The 20,342-nt window shown below is 40.0% G+C and overlaps 1 protein-coding gene across 2 annotated transcripts in view; it reads right to left on the bottom strand.

The window, feature by feature from the left end:
- Window positions 1–20,342, bottom strand: part of ankrd11 (ankyrin repeat domain 11) — a 93,846-nt gene that overhangs the window by 50,479 nt on the left and 23,025 nt on the right. The window lies entirely within an intron of this gene.

Below are 20,342 nucleotides of genomic sequence, written 5' to 3'. Positions count from 1 at the left end.
TTGATATGTGATGGAGGAAGCGATTTTCACCGTTCTGCATGACTGCATTTATGCTTAGCAGGGATCACTACATGATAGATCAAATTACCACACTATCTATTAGGCACAAATAAAATTCCCCTCTTTTCTAAAATTTACCTTCATTTCATATACATCTAAACTAAAAGGTAAAAACAGATCAAAAATATAATTCAATCTGCATGTTTCATTATGGGTATGTTTAATACACACAGATGAAGGTTGCAATTACTGACTTGAAAGCATTCCACTTCCTACTTCTGATCCCACTAACTAAATGACCTGTTTTCTGGATATACATAAAAGCAGCTGCTTGAAATTCACTACTTTTGGACTCCTCTGTACATTTCAGATCCAACACAAAAATAAGCACAGTTCCAAGATGATGTCGGGATTCAAAACCATTGTTTCAGCACAGAAATAAATGATACGCTGAAAATTCTAAGAGCAACCATTAACGTACTGTGAGCACAGCGGCTTGTTAAGGCACTGAATGTGTTTTTCAGAGGGCTTAGCCATGCACTCTGAAACACTCGCTCATTCTTGCATCCTCCTCCACTCTGTCTCTCTGAGCTAAAATCAAAGAATATGACTGAGAATTCAGCATGTTGCCTAGCAACCTACACAAGAAAGCCACACTACATCAGATCACACGGGGGACATGTGCAGGCCCATGCACACCCACACACAATAATATGGGGGTTATGCTTCTCTGAAGCCAAACCCAGAATGACTGAGAAATAGAAACACCTCATATGTCTTCTACTTTCATAACAGTAAAAATGAGGAATCCATAATACTGAGGTCCAGGGTAAGAACAATATATTTGCAAGTATTTCGATTGTGTATTTTTACAATTAGTGACAACCACCATTTTTAGGGCCATGCAAATCCTTGTAAGTCCTTACCGTTTCTTGGATGTTGTACTAGAGCATGCTGTTAGGTTATAAGACACTAATATAATGTAGTGAAAAATGAGCACCAGACAGAACGTGAGGACAAAATACAGATAGGCATTGTGAAGCAGACACACAAATGCTCCAGTGCATAGTTCAGTTCTGCTCACTTTATCCACATGCAATTAATTTTGAGATCTGTTCAACCTCCAAAGTTCAGCTTAAAGGCTTTACCTTTTGGATTCCAGGACATTTCTGTCACATGCTGCCAGTAGACCTGCTATAGTCATACTCTGAAGGTAGTCATTTTATCAGTGTTAGCAGGTTGAGTCAACACAGATGATGTAAGACAGCTCCAACCAGACTAGCCAACTTCCTGTACTTAAGAATCCATCAGGCTTAGCGATCAATAGGAATGGGCCATCGCTTTGTGCTGCAGCTGCCGCATTGCAATAAAAGCCTAGCTGGGCCTGACCTGGGAAAAAGCTAATACTGATAAAAAAAGCTGTGCTGGATTAACAGCAAACCCTGCCGTCTAGTCTTTCCACTGTAACCCACACCTTAACTGTAAATTTCAGTCACGCACTATGTTATACACCTCTCAGTAGCAGCCATTATCTGTATTGTGTTATGCTATAGTCCTGAGAGAAGAAGACAGAATAGAGGCTTGTATGTGTGTGTATGCATGTAGAGCTTGCAGCTACACACAATCTCTCCTCTTCCTGCAACCCATTACATATTCTTTCACCTCTTGCTCATGAACTGAGAGGATTATATGTTAGTGATGTGCAACAAAGTCTTCTTGGTATGGTGGGTATGGTGGATGTGGGTAGAACTGTCTATACTATATACTATATACTATATACGAGTCAACACACTAGGACTGAGACATTGCTAAACAGTTTGTTAATTTGTGTTCCAAAAAAGTACATCTGCACTTCAGAAATGAAATGTTAAATGTAGCTACTGCAAGTCAAAGTCAAGATGATTAAACTGTGCACACACATCTTGGCTTATACAAGGTGCCTATCATATCACAATAAAAATCTCAAAAAGAAAGGCTGCTGCATTTTCTGTTGCTTTAGTAGTATCTAAAATAGGTAGAGAGCCAGTACATGACTAACTATCGACCTGTAAAAGTGACTGCTGCCTCGAAGCCTTGCAGTTCTTTTTCCTGTTTGCTTCTCCTCTTTCCTGGCCTGTGACATCACCACTCTAAAGAGGCACACTATATTTAGCTGCTCACACCCCTGCTGGGTCTCACTACTCTGTCAATGCCTCGGCTGAGCTCAATCTCCCTCCCTCCATGCCTCAGATGGCTCATCTCCCCATTAGCTGGGGAAGTTGGTCTGGCTTTAAAACCACAAATGGGTGGTGGTGGATGAGGGGAAAGGAACAGAATTGAAGAGAAAGGACTAGAAAGGGAATCAAAGGAGATAAAGAGGAAGATGCTCATTGAGAAAGACAGAGGGGAGGGTTTGGAGGAACAAACAGGATGGTGTGAATAGCTGTGCTGTAAATCAGCCTCTCCATAAAGTCTCCCTGTGAGAACAGCTCACGTGTTGCCTCGTTACGCCACAGTGTCACAATGTGTGCCAGCATGCTCACACTTCAAAAAAAAAAAAACAAAAAAAAAAACAAAAAATAAGCCCTGCAGAGCTCTGCAATACTACACTGCACTTCTCCACTGCTGCTCAATGGTACATTATAAAAGACTGTGTGTGTGGGAGAGAGGATGGGGGAGGGTGCAGTGCGTCTGTGACTGGCATTTCAAACATCCTCCCTGCACAAAATAACATCCTGGGAAGATAATCTGTGAGCGTGTGACAATTTATTCAGGCTCACGTTTCTGCAGAGTGTGAAAGCCTCTGAGCTTTCTAGAGGGGAAGTGCAGGAGACCGATGAGTGTGAGCTGGTTACTTGTGCCTAGAGACAGCTAATGGCTTCGGTACCCACACAGAACGAGAACACAGTTTTATCTCATTTGCTCTTCCACATTCACCATCTCATGTCAATAGCTTCAGCCCTTCTACATTTTTCTATCCTGTGCCTTGTTGTTGTGCAAATCAATGCCTACCTCTCAATCTATCTATCCCTCTCGCTGCTGTTGGAGCTCCTCAGTAAAACATAAGGTGTGGTGCTGTTTTAGAATGAGTTAAAGTGTGATGCAGATGTAGGGTTTATGGTGTTTTGAATGAGTGAGCAAAATGAATCAAAGATGTTTGATGGCCCTATTTAAACAGTTTTTTTCCCCCTGCAGTAGGCTTCAGGGAAGAGGCATGAGTCATCAGGATCACTTGGGTCACCGTCAAATCTCTTCACCTGGCCTAAGTGCTAAGATATACAAGCTGGTGTCAGCAAGTCTCTGAGTTCATTTTGCAACATATTTTATTTTTGAAAACTGCAGATATTCCTGCATTGTTTTTGTGTTTGTTAATTTTGTAGAGTAATAAATAATAATAATAAACAAGTAGTATCCCTGTGTATGTCCTTTCCAGAGCTCAGCTGTGGCAAAGGGCTCAGTCAAAAAGTTCTCCTGAACACAAAACTCAAGTACTCACACTGGCAACAAGGGAAAGCAGCTGGTCAACAACCAACTTCTATACTTAACAGCTGTCACCTATCCTTATCAGCTGATGATTAATTTATAAAAATGCTGCATGCCAATGGAATAAGATCTGCTGGTTGTCGTTTTGAAATAAAAACAATGGCTGGTTGAGTAGTGATCCTGAAACCCTGGAACGTTTTCTGGTCTTCCCGAACCTCCTTGACCCGTACAGTGCGTTTCAGAAGAATGCTGTTCATTCCCTGCATGAAGAATCAGTGCCAATGAGCACTGAAGCTGTTCTGGTCACACTTGTTTTTTTCCTTTAATTTGTCACTTGTCAGTAGATCTAGATGTGAGGTTCTAGCAGAAAAAGCCCATGAATGGCAAATGTTTGGAGCCAAACAACAAATCTCCAAACTTATGAGGTTTAATGAGCAATTTACACACATGACTTCATATTGTCCTAAATCCATCCCAATGCAACCAGTCATCTTTTTAGCAGTTACCTGCCTTTACATTCCTAGAGCCACACTTGGCTCTCTTGCACACATATACACACACTATTACCGCCCTCAGCAATGTGGTAGTGATTGAAGTGGGAACTAGGGGCTGTACTAACAGGTGGGCACACATGCTGCTAGGGAGATTCATCAGATTATCCTGCCAGCACTGAGGGCAGGCTTGCCTTGATACACGGTGTGTGTGTGTGTGTGTGTGTGTGTGTGTGTGTGTGTGTGTGTGTGTGTGCGCGCGCATTACCCCTCTCTACAGGACAGGTGAGAAGCAGATCTGCCTCAACTTATTCCTAGTCACGTACAGATCCAGCTCCATTAAGACACGCTATCCCTAGCTCCCCATCCACCCTGTAACGTATGTTCACACACACACTTACACACACATACACACGCCTCCACTACTGAAACTATGTAATCGGACTGAACACACACAGCAATTGCTAGTCACCTTATGTTACCCAACAGCAATGAAGCACTCTAATCCACTAGACTTTTATCTTGCTGTCTGAGAAGTGAGAATATACCTTGATGAGCTGACACCTGATGTGATCACCTCTTAACTGCACGTTAAGAAATATGAGTTCATTCTTTTAGTAATATTACATTTAATTTTGTATGTTACTGTCATATGAGTGTTAAATTATGTTGTATATAACAATACACAATCTCGCTAGAATTAGTATGCAAAATAAACATGAACAATATTTCTCTATTTTGTTAAAATGTAGGATGCTGCAAAAACCTGAGAGAACTATGTTTAAAATGATACCAAGACTGAATTATGCTGAATATAAATATACATTCCTGAGAGCTCAATGCTGCCATTGGTATTTCAAAGTAAAAGAATACCATTTGACTGAAGAAAGTATGAAGAAAGTATCTGCTTTAATTATATGTTATGCACTTTCAAATCCTTCCTTAAATCTGATGTTACCAATTATTGGGTAACCAGATATATTTAGGCTTATACTGAGTCCCTGCTCCCACTACATGAATCTGCATCTGGATAAGTTTTGTTGTTTTCCTAGAAGTCTACAGCATGTAGACAGCCAGTCACACAAAAACATACTTCTCTAAACTTCCCAGTGAACACTAGGTAAGGGGATTATGTCATGATCAATTTGCAAATAAACATACATAAATATGGTCATATTTTTAAGCACTCAGCTATAAATTCTGTCCCTGCTGTCACTAAAAAAAAAAAAAAAAAAAAGAGTCACAAAATGGGACTAAATGGACAAAGTTTTGGGGGCCTATAAAAGTTATTCATCATCTGGTGCAGAGCATTTTGACAAACTACAAGATAGGAATGCACAGTAGTACAGCTCCAACACTGTATGGAGTCTAACTCTAAAGATATAGAGGAACCATAAAGAGAAAGCATTCCTGGTACAACACAGTCCTCTCTGTCCCCCTCAGGTCTCTGTGACAAATCCTGCACTTTTTCCACTGCTAAGCAGGACCTCATTTCACTGCAACTCACCCCAGTTGGCTATGTGAGCCACATCACTGGAAAGCTGGAGAATGGAATGCCAACTGGGGCACAGGTAAACTGAGCATGAGGTCACCAGCATTTCCACAGGAAAAAAAAATGTGCAGCTTCATGAAGAAAATGGAGCTTAACTGGTCAGAAAGAAAAACAATGAGCTGGTGTAACTGTCTGATATCTACACCTTGGCTGAACTCAATGAACTCAACTGTGTGGGAGGAAACACACAAACACACAGAAGAAATTGAATTGCAGCTTTGCCACTTTAATTCATGAGTGTGTGTGTGTGTGGTTGCTCTGGGCTAAACAGGACTATGACACGTAACGGAAAGAAAGGGAAGACATTTAAGTTGCTATTGTTTATTTCAGATTATCAGATTATCTACTGTGCAGTACTATTTATAACATCAAAGAGAAACAGGTGGCCAAACAGGCCATCATGAACAGGAACTACTGGGAAAGAAAAAGAATACAGTAATACTGTTTCTTGCAAATGGAGCACAGATCTATCCATTTCCATGTTTGTCATGTCACTTCTTTATTTACATGCAGGCAAAAATTCTATCCCCTGCTTTTTACTGTGTGTGACAGGCATAATCAGGATAATTTACTGTTGCAATTCTTGTATTCAACCTTATCAGAGTGGCAGCTTTAGCAGCATCCAAAGAAACATCTTCTGCATTCCCTCTTCACTCAATGACAGATCTCCATACTCCAAACTTTCCATATGAAAGGAAATTTGCCTGAGATGGGATTTCTCATGATAGACTGCCCTGGACAGAGAACAATCTTGTTGGGTTGAAAATAAGAGAGAAAATCTCTAATCTCTCTTATTGGTCAATCTGTTGTATAGATTTGCCTTTAACAGAATGTAAATGTAAAACAGAGGCTGAAAAATAGCTACAATACCCCAATACCAACATTTCTAGAAGGAAATGCAATATCTTCAAACAGTTTGTTTTGTTCAAAAAGTCAGAAACCAAGAAAGTGGAGTGTAAATTTTATTCTATAAAACATAAAGAACATTCTAACTAATAAAACCATGGAAGTAGTGAATGTTGCTAAGCAAATAAGTGACAAATAAAATTCACTACAGACCAGTAGATTAACTGACTAATAATTTCAGCACTGTAGTTATAAATGAAGACATATAGTCACAAAGCCTATGCAATTTTTTGCAAATATAAAACTGCATTGTTGCCTTTTCATGACACTAAGACATGTGATTTACTAGGGATTAGTAACGTCAGGCTGATACATTTAGTAAGTGCCGACTCCAATGCAGTGCATCACTCTTTCACAAAAGCTCTCTGCAAAAAAAAAACAACAAAAAAACAAAGCTGCTCGTGTGCTGTTACAAAATGGTTTTATAGTCTTTACTAAATGAGTTTTGAGGGAAAATAAATGCACTAGTCTTGTTCAGTGGTGTGGGATGGAGAGTGCTAACAAACATTAGATATTTATCTCATGGAACATAAGCAGACGCTCAGGAGAGTCAGGTGAAATGTTAGACTTTTTCTAGGTTGGGTAAAAGCCCTGCTAAATAGGACCTTGCAAATAGATTTTGAGTATTTTGCTTGAACAACACTTCTGACAGATGAAAAACAATACTTCAGCCCCATGAACCAAAGACTGAAGACACAGTATAAACAAAAACTGTACTTTATCAGTTTTGGAATGCTGGCACTTTGGGCAAACTGCCATTTTTAGTTTTCTGTGCCAACACAAACACAAAGTAGTACATGAGTGCAAAATATGAACTATGGAGCTTTCCATTCTTTAGGATTACATACATTATATGCAAACATCTAAATAACCTCTAGACTGGATTAACAGACACAAGTCTGTTAGGTAACTCAACTGAAAACTGGTACCTACAGAAATTCAAGAAAACTAACTGAACTACATTATTTTAGTAAATCTGCCCCACCTCCCACCAAGCAAATGTTGTAAGAAGCGTTTTTCAAAGCACATGTAGTCATTCTGAGCATCCAGTCATGGAGGACCTCTCAGCAGCCAGATCCAGGGGCTAGAAGGGCCCTTTGCGGGACTCACTCAACTCTAGCAGCTAAAGAGAAATATAGTTTCAACTCAAACACTGGTGCTTTTGGAGTGTATGCAACAGGTTATTGCTGACTGACACAACTCAACGCAACATGGACGGTGAGTTTCCAGCTCTGATGTGGCCAGGAGTAGCAGGTAGACATGAAGGCCAGAAAATAGTCACCACACTTCTGATGTCTTATCAGAACACATCACTGTCGCACAAGCAAGCCTCTCACTCCTCACAAGCACACAAACATTCCGAATGTGAGGGCGGATGACAGTGAGTCACTCTCCCTTCTGGCCATGAAAAAGAAGAAAAAAAAAATGCAATCTGTGGCAGACTGAGCTTTAACAAAATTGTTTTAAATACAATTTATTGGAAGTCATATTTGGTTATAAGGATGAATTAAAGCATGTAATCTACAAACAGGTATAAAGGTTGCAGTAATATTAGAAGTTCGCTAGATAATACTAGAACCAGTTGTCATCACATCTGTCCAAGCAAGTACTGCTATCGATGACAATCAAGGCATTCTGCTGGAAAAAATGCTTTATACAGCTCAGTCTAGACCCAAACCCTCCATTCCACCACAAAGTAAGGGCACAGCAAAGCAAAAACAGATGCAATGAGAGAACGAGAGAGAGGGAAAAGAGAGACCAGCTCTAAATCTGGCAGAACATCATATCATATAGGGATGATGCCTAGGACTGCCAGTTAAGGCTATGTCCACACCATCTTTTTGTTTTTGCCCTCCATCTTCACAAACACAATGTTTTCACACCCATCATCTAACCTCAAGAGTGAATAGATGTTGAAATACCATTCTTGCATTGTGGTGTGGACGGGAAAACAAAGCTCTTCAAAAATGATGACTGTGTGAGAGTAACATGAAGAAAACAACTTTCTGTTGCTTCCTGTTCTTTGTGATCTCTTCTTCTGCATGCTGGGAAAGCCAGTCAAACCCACAACACAGATGTTCTCATTAATCTTCACTTATGTTTTTGGAGTAAACTTTGGAAAAAATAAAACAGTGATTTGTACAACCGGCAAAGTGTAAGATTTGTTAATAAACAAATCTCCAGGAGAGACCACAACTAATAACATGTTAACACTGCTAACATGCATCACCTTTGGACCTGCAGACTGATCTAATCTGTCTCTAGCCACTGACCTCCACTAGTGGGTAAAAATTCTAAAACCAGAACGTCTGTTTTGTTGTACTGTCTGAAATGTTCTTTAATTACAACATAAATAGGTAGTGGTTTTATTCTGATACACCTGAGACTCCAGTTTCAATAGCTATGTGTCAGGAACACCTCAGTGTACATGGTCCAGGATACAGTTTTTGTTTACAATGATCTGCCAATTTCACAACCTGAGAAAAATAAACTAGACCTGCTCAAGATATACTTAGAATATCATTTGCATCCATGTTACAATGGCAACTGACCACTACTAAATATAACAATCCACAACAGGAGCAAATGTTGAATAATGAAGCACTGGAGGTTCTGGAAAAGACATCAGCAGGAAAATTTAGCCCTCAAATTTAAACGGAATAATCCCCAGTTTTTTCTACAAGGCTCACAGCCAAACAAACGGGAACACTAAATATGCCATGCTAAATATGCCATATTTTTAAATCTTCTTATCAAATCTCAGCTAGCAGAAAGACAGTCAACATACTGTATGTCTATAACACCTAAAGTTCAATAAAATAAGAGAAAATATTGTATACAAGCCTGACTGAAACCAACCACAGCAGAGAAAAAATGTTGGAGGTTTTGTAAACAATATGAACACACACACACACACACACACACACACACACACACACACACACACACACACACACACACACACACAAATACATATACAGAGAGACAGACAGACACACACACACATCACATCAAATCACATCACGACATCAACTCACTCTAGTGTATGTATAATCTCCTGTGATGTGGTGTCATGGTCATGAGCCCTGATTTCAAATAAGGACATTAAATATTTTAGCAGTTTCGATAGCAACACCTTAGGTGAAGACAGGTATGCTGGCACCTTCTAGATGCCAGTGATTATCAGCAAATCTTTTGCTTCAGGTCATGGTGGTGAGGACGATAGCTATATTATGTAATGAATCATGTGGCACTCGGACAGACCACAGTATGTGATTTAAGGAAAAAGGCACCAGAATTACTATACTGAAAATCTCCATTAATCCAATGTAAACCACATCACTGATGTATCACTGTATATTTTTTATGTTTTCAAGCTGTGTTGGTACAAGAAACCAATTTACCTTTTTAGTTAAGTAAGATGTTCAACCTAAGTTTTACATGGCAACCCACTAGCCAACCATATTTACAGTGCTGAACTGTATCTGTCCATTGAGGTCATGAATTGGGCTGGGTGATTTGACATCTTGTAAAATCAGCACATTTTGACCTTTGGGATATAAAAATCAGCCTTAAATTAAACTGGTCTACAGGTCAGTAAAACTAGACTGTAGTCTGTTGAAGGCCTACATTGTGGGCAACACAAGATGGTGTCATCACTATAAACAATTGAACATTACAGTGCTGAGTTGGAAAATCAATATTACGTGCAGTGTGCAGCAAAGGGACTTAAACTGATCTTTAAAGAACATTTTTTACCAAACCATGCAAAGTTTTTGTTCTTCATATAATAATTGAGGGCAATTAACTATTGAGTTTTGAGATATGCACTGAGAAGGACATTGGGTGAAAATAGTGCCAAATTCTCTCTCAAAGTTTCCGAACCAGCTTTGACTGTCATTTATTTGTCTAAGTGTGGAAGTTTATTTCTAATATTATTCTGCTAGGCTAATAATCCCTCTGACACTAAAAGTTTAAGCCAGCTGTTCTGACATGGCTAGACATGAGCTCAAGGGTGTTAGTGAAATACTTGCATATTATTTTAAAGAAAAACAGATGTGCTTCCAATGCATATTATCTAAATTCTTCCTGGTTCATTTCTGCAGTAAAGATGTTGGAATACACTATGAACTTATGAAACAATGTTCTCTGGCATCTGCTTTCAGAAACTATAGACTACAAGTTGCAATTTCTTTACTCCTCTGGCTTGTCCTGCAACTTAAAAGAAAAAACATTTATCTTCACACTAAACTATAACTCCTGGTGTAACAAGTGAAAACGCTGCCCAAAAGAAAGAGCAATACTGCAGACCTCAAAGTTCAGGTGAAGTATGCAGCTGAAAAAAAGTCTGGAGTGAGTGTCGGCACTCTGGCAACTTGAGATGAGGAGACGCTGTTTAATCTCCCCCACCCCAATGTTTGCAAAGTTGTTTAAAGTTACTTGACACGGATGAATGAATACTGTAATGTACTTCTGCTTGTTGTTATGCCTAGCCTACATTCTTGAAAGGCTAATTTAGGCTATAATTGGTTTAATTAGAAAGCGACATATAGACCAAAGTAACTTGTATATGTTTTTTTCTGTTCAACAAGGCTGCTTTTGCTAAAAGTGACTTATACTTCAGTGCAATTTATAGACTGGAAAATATGGTATTGTAGATTAAACTAATGAAACAAAAGAATATCTCCAAAAGACTTGCTATAAAACATAATTAACTAACCACTATTAAGGCTAAAAACAATCCAAAATGCAACACTGTCTTGCCGATTGTTTCCCAAACTATGCATAAAATCAGCTTTGTTACTGAGAGAGAGTGAACTTCACTGCTAAACTAAAATCCTGAAAATACCATGAAGTCCTTGTTTTCCCACCCCCCAACCACCCACTATCACATAAAACACCCAGACTACAGACCTGACACTTTTTCTAAACAAAAGGTGCCCCTTAATGCTCCTCCCTTTTGCCCCTATCTTTGCTTGACTGTGCCTCTCCTGCTCTCCTTCTGTTATGGTTACGTACATCTCAGAGAACAATAAGGTCAAAGCAGTGAAGCCCAAAGAGGACCAGAGAGGGCCACAAATGTCTGCCCTGCCACATTCAGCTCTCATGTCTGTTGGCAGACACCATAAAAGGTGGTGGGGGTGGGGGCACAGTGTAGTGGGTAAGCGTTTGTTGTGGTGGTAATGGAGGGGTGGTGAGAAGCAATGGAAAGGCGAACTAAAGCTATTGTTACCATATAGCAACAGATGACTTAATTTCATTGGCCAGCTGCTCTCTTCCAAGTATTCTGGAGAAACAGAATACAAATTTGTATATTTGTGCCATCGTCAATAACCTAAAGGATATCTTAGCAGATTAAAAGTAAACCAACTTGTCCAGCTACTCTAACAGAAAAAACAAAACAAAAAAAAAAAACAAAAAACAGAATTTTTTTTGGGAAAATCTCTACTCTGTAAACATGCTGTGTACCTCTTTCACACAGTGAGCTTCCTTCCTCCTTAACAGGCAGAGTTGGTATTGATCTTCCCTCTGGGTTTTCTATTTACAGTCTACTGGTTAGCAGAGAGCAGCGAGGTTGTCTTCAGAAACTTTACTCAGCGACCACTGATTTGCAATTAAACCAGGACCTACATTACTCCACCGAATCTGTGACTGTTAGGCATCTCAAACAGGGAGCAGTGGTACTGCATTCACTAAAGTTTAGCAAGTAATTCATTTCACTGTGTACAGTGACACAAGATGCAAAACGATTTTACCTTAGAGCTAACTGCAATAATATGTTTGCAGGTAAAATTGTACCACAGAATGACAGACATAATAATAAGGCAAGAGATTTAGTGGCTAAATCAGTCGGCAGACAGCCAGTGAATCTTACAGGGTGTGGTGACTCTATATCCCAGAAATGGAAAGACATTCCTCAGACAAACTAGCAAAGCACTGGTTTGGCTGAGAGAGCAGACAGCAGAGTGTACCATAGGGGAGGGAAAAAAATGCTGAGGAGAGACAGCAGAGAACCAGAGCAGTTTCTACATGGAGGCAGGAGCCATATGTCAGCACAGTTCATCACGCACTGGGTCTGTGAGGAAAGGTCTCCAAAGGCACTCTCTCTTGCTCTCTCTGGTTTGTGTCAGTCTTCCTGCTTTCTTGGCCTTGTACTAGAAGCATTAGGCCATGTTCAGACACACTTTGATTTAAAAGGGGGGGGGGGCTTTCTCACTCATTTGGCTAGGGGAAGTGTGTAAATGTGGGGGGCAGTGTCAGCCTTTCCTGCAGTGCAAAGTAAGGCATTGTGTGTCAATCAATCACATATATGTAAACAAGCATTCCCGGTGGATTACATAATGCTACCACTACATTTGACTCAAAATCCTCATGACACAAAATAAAACTATTGATGCCATAATAACAATCCAGAGTTGTAAAAATTCTATCTGTGAATATTACAAACCCCTTTGCTATGTTTTCACAACTAATAAGCTCTTAAATACTTAAATCTGTTCCTCCAACTGGCGTTCCTGGACTGCAATTTTGTTGTCTTGCCAATACACAGAACAACACGCCCCACCAGTGCAGCCCTTTATGGTGTTGTTTTAATGCAATGCAAATGTTTGTGTGAATATAGCCTTATATGTACCTCCCATCCATCAAGCCCCCACGACACACACACACACACACACAAACACAAGCACTGCCTTAGCTACCTTCTTTTTAATCTGCACAAAAAAAGCAGAGAAGCATGCAAGTTGGTATAGGAGCACTAGGAAGATGAAGTGGCATGGGAAGGGTTAAGTCCAAACAGTTCCATCTGCTTCCTCGTCTGTCCTCCTGGCTGGCTATTGGCCTGAGCCCAACTTTTACACAGCCTACAGCCTGATGCAAGGCATAAACATAGACACACAACCGAACAGCACACATCACAACCACAATGCTGACAGAGTTGACTGTTTTTACAAAACAGTTTTTTGATATAAAGAAAGAAATGTTTTGCAGACGGCCTTCAACAATATATTCATGCCCTGGTCCAAAGGCATGGCTAACACATTTCAGAACACATTTCAGAATGTCTTTAGCACCACTGTTTTCCTATGGCATTTTTCACAAGTGCAAGACAAAACTGTACACATGCATACAGCAACAAAAAAGTATATTAGCCATGCAATGAAAAGTTTGATTTAACCACACACATGTTCTGATGTAGCCAACAGCTGGAGCTTACATAAACTGGTTCATACATATTCATCAATCATCAATACCTAAAAGGCCAAATTTATATTTTGAAGTATTTAGTATAATAATGATGTCTGTTGCCCTTGAACAGTCATTGGCATGATGAGAACACTGACCGTGACAAAGCAGCCTACAGACTGGGCACAGTCTATAAACTATTAGTACTAATAAACTACTAGCAAACATTTCTTTCTTTATATCTATAAGCATGAACACATTATCTTGTGTTTCCCTTTGGTTTGCTGAACAAGTTAGCCAACAAACATCCCCTAACAAAAGTACATCCACTATCTCCTTCTTTCAGGATGCCAGCAGCTAGTTTCCTAGTGAGCTGTACTGATCAGCTGAATTTACCTACATTTCCTCTACATTCATCTAAAATGTAAAATTGTGTGGGGGTGTTTTACTATCTGTCCTGTGAACAAGTACAGATAGTTGAAAATTAAAGTAAAAACCTGTGGGATGTGGTAGCTCTGTTATGCTATTGGGGGGCATTTTGCTGGCATGGTTTGAGCACAAAGGGTCTTTGAATGGTTTGATGAGTACGAAAATGACACACATTGTGCTGTGTCCTTCACAGTCACCAGATCTCAACCTAATTCAACATCTGCATATGAACACATTGCATATGAACCCTTTTCAGTTATGGTCCTTTGATAAAATAGATATACATGTCTGGACCCACCCATGCACTGCATACAGATGGACAGCTGCAGGGAATAAAAGGAAAGAGTATAAAGGGAAAGGACAATGGTGTGCACTGCTGCACACACCCTCATAAAAGTGTACATGTATGTTGTCACTGAGAGAAGTTGTCTGATGGAGGAACACCTGGTAAGGGAGAAGCCCAAACCTGCTGAAACCTCAGTTATTCTGGCTTTGTATTTAAACAACACAAGGGGACCTGACTGCTACACATTATACTGTTCCAGATTTACAATGATGAAGTTGACACAAGAGGACTTGTTTAGACCACTGATGTTGAGATGTGTGTGAGCAGATAATATAGAGACAGAAAGGGGCGTGCAGACTTACAGTGTGTCAGACAACAAGGTCAGCCCATCCCGGGAGAGGTGTTGGCTTTCTAACAGAGTACAGCTACTTGAAACCAAGGTCACTGCACTGTGGCGCTGAGAGGGACGAGAGAACAGGGGCAGATAGGGACAGCTTTACCACAAGGCCTGTGTAAGTTTTCATGTGTTGTGCCTTGTGAATGAATGTGAAACTGTGTTTTGTAGGTGTGTTTGTATGTGTTTGTGCATGCCTTCAAACTGGTGGAATTCAGATCACTGACAGAAAATAAATAAACAAATGAACTAATAACATCTCCACACCCATTCAAGGCTGAATTTCCTGAAACCAGATGCCTTTCTGACATAAACAAATCAGAACAGAGTCCATTATCGCAGCCATTATAGCCTCAAACTGCAGAGTAGAGAGCTGCTCTATGTTCTCATCAACCTTTAACAGCCCATTGCATACTTCTGGCTGCCTTTCTAGAAAAAAAAGGCCTACTGGCTTGCATTGCATACAGCAAATGATTACAGGAGAGTTTTCCATAGAAACTTGATACAGCCAACTATATAGTTGGTTTAATAATGCAAGCCAGCTACTAAGCAGTAGATGTGTCTTTGTTGCCTGTGTCCAATACCTAAAGCTCAGGTCACTGTCTTCAGTTATATTGAATCATATTATGAATCAGTCTCATGAGAAAAGCTATTGTGCTATTTGGTGGTATTCTGTGCAGCACAAGCTGATCCCTCAGATCAAGGTACAAGGTTGCTCCCTATGTTGCTTTTCGAATGAAAGACGGCTCAGTGGAAGAAATGCCCTACTTTTGAAAGTGCAACAAAAAATGAGCTGAATCGATTTTGTTAAATACAGGGTGACCAGACACAAAATGGTTTAAGGAAAATGTCTTTTGGACAGATAAACACCATTAGTTTTTGGTCCCATTAGTTCTATATTCACAGAAGAAAAATGAAGCATAAACTGAAGATTTTTAAGGCATTTTGAAGTTCAACATAATGTGTCTTGGTGTCAGACAGCTCAGTCACTGACTCCTCCAACAGGATAGTAACCCAAAACAAACAGCACTAATGGATGATAAGAAAACAATAATAATCCTAAAGCAACTACAACAAAAAGCTGGATCAAGGCACCACACAACCCTGAGAGAACTGGAGCATTTGCTCAAGACTGGACAAAAATACCAGTCAAAGTGTAGAATATGAATTATGGGCTAGGAAACACATGATTGCTTCAAAAGACTATGCTACAATATATGAGATTAATGGCGCAATTATTTTGCCTCAAGCCATTTTTATTTGTTATAACATTTAAAATACTATGTAACATTGATAAGCAAAAGCAATGTGACTGATATTTGTCAGCTTCATGTTATTTCTGCAAAAGTCTGGAAGAGTACCAACATTTTTAGCCATGTTCCTGTCTGATTCTCATAGAAATAAGATCAACCAAAAGGTAGAATGCATGAATAAGATTTGTATTTCTACACATTGAGAACACGAACACCAAACAGTATTTGTGCAAAACATCAACACAGGCTGGATGAGGACTGTTGGATGTAGCTGGGTGAGAGTTATCAGATAGACAAACAAAACCAACCTGTTTAAGGAGAGAGGGTTGCTTCAGTGTTATCTTATCCTCCCCCACCTTGGACAAGGGCCTAGCAGCTCTAAAATTAGCCATCACAGCTAAACACAGTCTTTGGTGAAGCAGCTTTGATGGGAACTTGGCTCATGGCTGACGCATTGAAAGCATGCTCAAACCAATCATCTCCAAGCATTTCCAAATGCAGAGATAAAGCCAAATGCTAACTAGAGACACACAGTTCTCAAGTGTCGTGATTTTTACACCAGACACATTTTGGTGAAGCTCTTATAAAGTACCCCACTATAACAGCACAATACATTTTAATTTCATGATCAACTGTATTATGTGTAGGATTGGGAAATAACATACTTATCAGCTTAAGCACAATGGTGTCACAATATCATTATGGTGGTAAGTAACAAAAAAACTACAATACCATGACTAGATTTTTGTGAAAATAAATAATTTACACGGGTAAGACATACTGCCAAAAAATAAATAAAGAGCAATTATAAATATGTATACAAATGAAATAAAATGACCAGAAGTAAGAAAGGAGAGTATATGACTCAATACGGAGATGGTAACATGAAACCAGCTACTATTTTAAAATACAGGGCTCAATTCAATGATGGCCTAAGTAGATAAAATACATGGCAATTCAAAGACCACCAACATTATAAAGAAGCAGAGAGTCTAAACTGGTCTAACCATCAGGTACAGATCCTGTTGGTGTGCATGTGTATTAACATGTCCTTAAGCTTGTGGAAAAGACTATGACCTCCCAGCAAGAACAGAAAAAAAGCCCTGGTGAAAGCAAACCTGCATCCTGTGCCGATGGATGTGCAGAGATACTACTATTTGTATCTGCATTTGTTTACACACAATTTTTATTTACAAAACTTTTTCAGTATCATATGGTTGTCCATTCCTTAACACTGACAACAGGTTTTGAAAATGGTAGATGGCTTTTATGATCCTTTTCGCCAATCCTTTCCTCACAGATATAAATGATCATTATAGGATATAAACAATATGCTCAGGCTAATTGTGTGCAAAATAAACTATATTACAGGTGCATTTATTAACGTTTGACACAGTCTGATGAAGCATGTTAAAACCGAACAGGATGTGGTGTTTCTCAGCTATATCAGCCCTTGTCCATGACTGTCTGCTACTTAAAGCCCTTCTGTTGTTATTCCAGCTTCTTTATCCAGTGTTGCCAAATTTGTCTGAATGCCACCTACCAAAGGTGATTAGAAGCATTTTTCAAATCACAGGCAATCATTTGGAAAAACCAGCCACAGAGGAGCTGTCAGCAGCTTAATGTCTGCAGCACTAAGAGCATGACGGAGAAAAGAGAAAGAGCAGAAACAGCATTAACTTCTGTTGGGCTTTTTGAAATCAGCCTCAAACGATGCCAAAGGACTCAAATTTGTTTTAGATGTGGTGTTTGTCCTTCTGATGTGTTAATATTTAAAGCTAATGTTTCAATTTTCTTTTTATTGAAGCAATTTGACTTAAATATTTAGTTAATTTTTAATTTGTATTTTGTGTAACTTTATTGCTTTGTGTCACATTAGTGGTAACCAGCACATTCTACTGGACTGCCAAAGTTACTTTGAGCTATGTTAGCTGTGGACAGAGGCTGCCGTTTGTACAGTTTGTTGTAGTTCACATCCAAGCTGAGAGACAGGAAGTGGAGGGGGGAAAGAACAGCTTGGAGTGTAAATTTATTTAGAGTTTCACTAGATCCATTAGCAGAAGAAAGAAATTACGTTCCGTACCTTTAACTATTACCTGCACCATGGTTATTTGTGCCAGGTAAACTAAGACACAAAAGCCAAACAACTTGAGTTCTTGAATGTGGCTACATGCACACAGCACACTTAACATACCTCACAAATATGGATTAAACTCAGAAGAAACAAATATGTGTTGTGGACACATTATTTGCTGAATGTGCTAAATGGAAACACTGCTACTACTTGTCATCTCTCAGCAGCAAAATTGCCAACACCACAGAAGAAAAAAATTACAGAAATAAAGGCCAAGCCTAGGACTCAGTGGTGCAAGATGTTGTACATAAATCTGCCACCATGCACTGCTATTTATCCTTTTCACTCTCACGCCTACGAGTTACATCTACTCACTCAGAGTGCTAACTGGTCTGAACCTCCATTACACAGAGCACACTGGCCTCCCACTCCCACCCTACTAACACTGGCAGACTGCCAGGTAGGGAAGAGTGAGTGAGTGAGTGAGCGAGTGAGTGAGAGAGAGAGTGAGAGTGAGAGTGAGTGTGTGAGTGTGTGTGTGGTCTAACTGCACAGGACAATAGCACAAAAACACAAATTTAGGGAATAAAATAACTTACAACCTGTCAAGCTAGAGCAATTTGACACAGATTCCTAACACTCAAACCAAATCTAACCTCCTGTGGCAGTAAAGCACTGCATTTGCTGAAACTGTACAACCTACGGCAGACCTCACATTCCTCTGCATAAGATGTGAGCTCCCTGTCATTCAGCTTGCTGTTAGCGTACTTCTCTGCACTCCATATCACAGTGCCTTGCCTGTTCCCTGCAAACAGACTCCTTCTATACAGCATCAGTATGCAAGTTGCCTGGGGAGGGGGGCAGGGAAGCAGCAGAGGAGAGGAAGAAGGGAAGGTTGAGAAAACAAAGCCTCTATAGTCGTCTCTTCAGCCGGGCCAGGCCGAGCCGCTCTAGCGGGGGCGAGTTATGTAATGTGACTGGCAGGGCCCACTTCCTTGTTCAGAGCTGCTGCACACACTAATCCCCACTGAGGAACAAGCCCTGCTTTAATAGAAGAGGAGGAGATAGAAGGAGAGCTGTGAGGGAACCATTGGAAGAGGTTTGATTACAGGAATTTTAAGCTTTCATCTGTAGCACACTGAACACACAGGGCTAATCTGCTGAAAGATAGTCAGAATGATAGCAGCACTGCTGATGGTTGACACCACTTTCGCACAAAAAGCTTGTGTATGACATGCAATGATGAGACACATTCAACACACTTTGGTTACTCATACTAGACTATTTGAAACAGGTAAAGGTGGTAGTTTTTACAAAGCCTGGGTCCATAGCTGTAGTTCCACTCCACATTTAGACCAGATATTTATGACAATGTTTCCAGAGGAGCAGATGCTTTTTTCTAGTCTAGTGTGACTCATTTATGTCATAAAAACTTCATGAATATTATATAACAACTTCTGCCCTATGATTTTGCTCAAACATTTCTGCAATACATCATGAAAGAACATATACAGTACACATACACCAAAGTCTAATCTATTAATACATTACAGTGGCTCAGTCATTACAGTCATTGTTTCATACTAGACCAAACACTAGCATATAAAACCCAGATAGGGAGCAGGTAGACAGATATGGCATGAGCATTATGAAGCTTAGAAGAAGCTGCACCAAAACAGACACAGAGTGAAAGAGAAACAGGGAGAGAGAAAAAAAAGATGAATGATCACCAGACACTTCAATCAGTTCTGCTAACCATAAGACCAGGTGGGGGACTTACAGCAGTTAAAAATAAAAGACTGACTCTGATTTACTGAGCTGCTTGCCTGGAAACCATGTGACCAGCATCACATGAAGAGACAGAGGAGAAGAGTGGCAGAGGTTGTGTGTGTGTGTGTGTGTGTGCGTGCCCAGCCTCTATAGGCGTGCACACAGACAGCATGTATTCCACTCCTGGCACAATAATAAGCTTTGTGATCAGTTCCCTTGGTTTCCACTGACAGTAAGCAGATATAAGAAGCTCAACGAGGTAAACAGTAGCAGCTCTTGCTGGTGCACAGCCACAGGCACAGACGCAAGGGGGGGGGGGGGGGATGGTGGAGGAGTGAGAGAGCCAGAAACAGAGAGATGAAATTTGTGCGGCGGAAGAGGGGGATGAGCCAGTGATGCAGCTGTTCAGGGTCATAAGCAGTCCACACACTGATCACTAGGCTGCTGATTTTTCATAACACATTCATTGTTTTGTGATTTCCAGATGGAACACCAGGTTTGTTTCCTTCTCCCCTTAAAAATCTTTTCTCTCAATATGAT

Source organism: Mastacembelus armatus, chromosome 3 (assembly GCF_900324485.2).
Source record: "Mastacembelus armatus chromosome 3, fMasArm1.2, whole genome shotgun sequence".
NCBI lineage: Eukaryota > Metazoa > Chordata > Actinopteri > Synbranchiformes > Mastacembelidae > Mastacembelus > Mastacembelus armatus.
This window is presented reverse-complemented; position numbering and strand designations above follow the sequence as displayed.